The sequence below is a fragment of the Beta vulgaris genome, chromosome 4 (genome assembly GCF_026745355.1).
Source record: "Beta vulgaris subsp. vulgaris cultivar EL10 chromosome 4, EL10.2, whole genome shotgun sequence".
Taxonomy (NCBI): domain Eukaryota; kingdom Viridiplantae; phylum Streptophyta; class Magnoliopsida; order Caryophyllales; family Amaranthaceae; genus Beta; species Beta vulgaris.
The window spans coordinates 33585430-33587512 of NC_079205.1; positions in this window are offsets into that span (position 1 = coordinate 33585430).

Genomic DNA, 2083 nt, shown 5'->3' on the forward strand with positions numbered 1-2083 from the left:
ACAAACCAATCCATTCCTTAGATTTCCCTCCCACCCATTAAGGTATGTCCATATAGGTTGGTTATGATTCAATATATATTTTTCCAATCACATAATACCAAACAATTCACATATATACATTCCTAAATCCAAACTAATGGTTACATTAACATAAATAAAAAAAATAACAAAAGCTATAATACATACCTCTGCTCTCAAGGAGCAGCGAAGATAAGCACAAAGACGCGAGCTTGGAGAACTGGCAAACCGATGAGGACTAAGGTGGCAACTAAACTACAATGTAAAGGAATGACATAAGTTTCAAATTCTAAAGTGAGCATTCAAGAATTCTAACACATAATTGAAGCACATAATTCTAAAGAGATCGAGCATTCAAGAAACTATATCCTACACAAACTATACAAATTCATAAGCTACGAATATCCTAAATTTAATCTCAAAATTATTTCACACATGTTTATCATGATTTGAATTCTAATTTTAACCCCTTAACAAAAATTAAAACGAAGATTATTCAAAGCAACCCCTAAAAAAATTAAAATAACTTGAAAATACATGATTAATATACATTAATACAAAAAAAAAACAAAAAAAAACCAAGAAATACATACATTGCCGGCGGCGGGACCAACGGCAGCAAGTCAGTCCGTGGCGGCGGCAAGTCGCTATAAACGCCGGCAGAGATTGAGAGAGAACCGGTGCAGCGAAGGGAGATTGAGAGAGAGATACGTGAGAGAGAGGGAACCGGTGCAGGGAGTCGGCACCGGCGGCGAGAATGTGAGCGAGGGTGCGCCGGCGAAGAGGGCACCAGCGAGAGTAAGGAACGAGAATGAGAGAAAGGGGGGGGGGAGAGAGAGAGAGAGTCGCACCAGAAGAGGAAGTCGCTAGCGAGATTGAGGGTGCGCCGGCGAGATTGTGAGCAAGGGTGCGCCGGCGAGAGTGTGAGCGTCGATTTGTTTGAGTGCGAACGAGGGTGTCACAGGAGAGAGAGAGAGTAGAGCAGCAGTTATATTGAGTTAGGGCTCGAAAAAAAAAGGCCGTTGGGAAATTTACAAAAAGGAGGGAAGTAATTTGCGTCGGACAGGTCAGAGGGTTCGACGCAGATTACCTTTGTGCGTCGCACCCATCCCCTAGTGCGACTCACATTAGCCTCACTCTACTCCTAGTACACGCACCAATATGCGTCGCACCATAGTAGCATGCGACGCAAAAAGGTAATATGCGTCGCACATACTGAGGGTGCGACGCATATTGCTCATATCCTGATATGGTTTTTGATGTTTTGCGTCGTACTCTGTTTGTCATGCGACGCAAATAGGTTTTTTGCGTCACTTCCGTGTCTGTGCGACGCAAATCAGGGGACGCAAATCGTCCTTTTCCTACGAGTGTTAGACGACGTGTAACACTCTATAATTTCAAAGCGGAAAATAAAGAAATAATAATAATAATAATAATAGTATATAGGACGATGGCAGAAACTTCGTCTTCTGGGAATGTCACTACTACAAGAAATGCATTTAAATATCTAAGTGATAAAACCAACATAAATTAATAGTATAAATAAATTAATAATTAGATTGATAACCAAAAGAGAAAAGTAACTCTTAAATTAACTAAGAGTCTAGGCCTAAAACATCTAACATTTTAATTAATGCTCACATCTCAACCCGAGCCCAAAACTAAATAAGATTCTCATCAACATAACCTGCAAAAAATAGACAATAAATATCCACAATCAGTAGGGAGTAACTAATAGCTCTGCCAACTCAATTAGGATCCATATAGGTGTTATCAAGCATTAATAAATAAGTTCTATTCAATATAGAATATCAAACTGAACTAAATAACAGCCAAACAACAACTCACAATTTAACATACTTAGACAGAGAAAATCTTCAATAATAAACTTAATATAAGCATACAAGATCAATAACATAAGCCCCCAAAATAATAATACAAAATAATATAATAGGTTTTGAGAAAGAGCAGAACGCCAGTAGATCGCAACCCACTTCCTAAGGTTTGTCAGATCGAAATCTTCAGACAGCCTATGGGCTTACATTCCCTACTTCCTGCGTCTAAG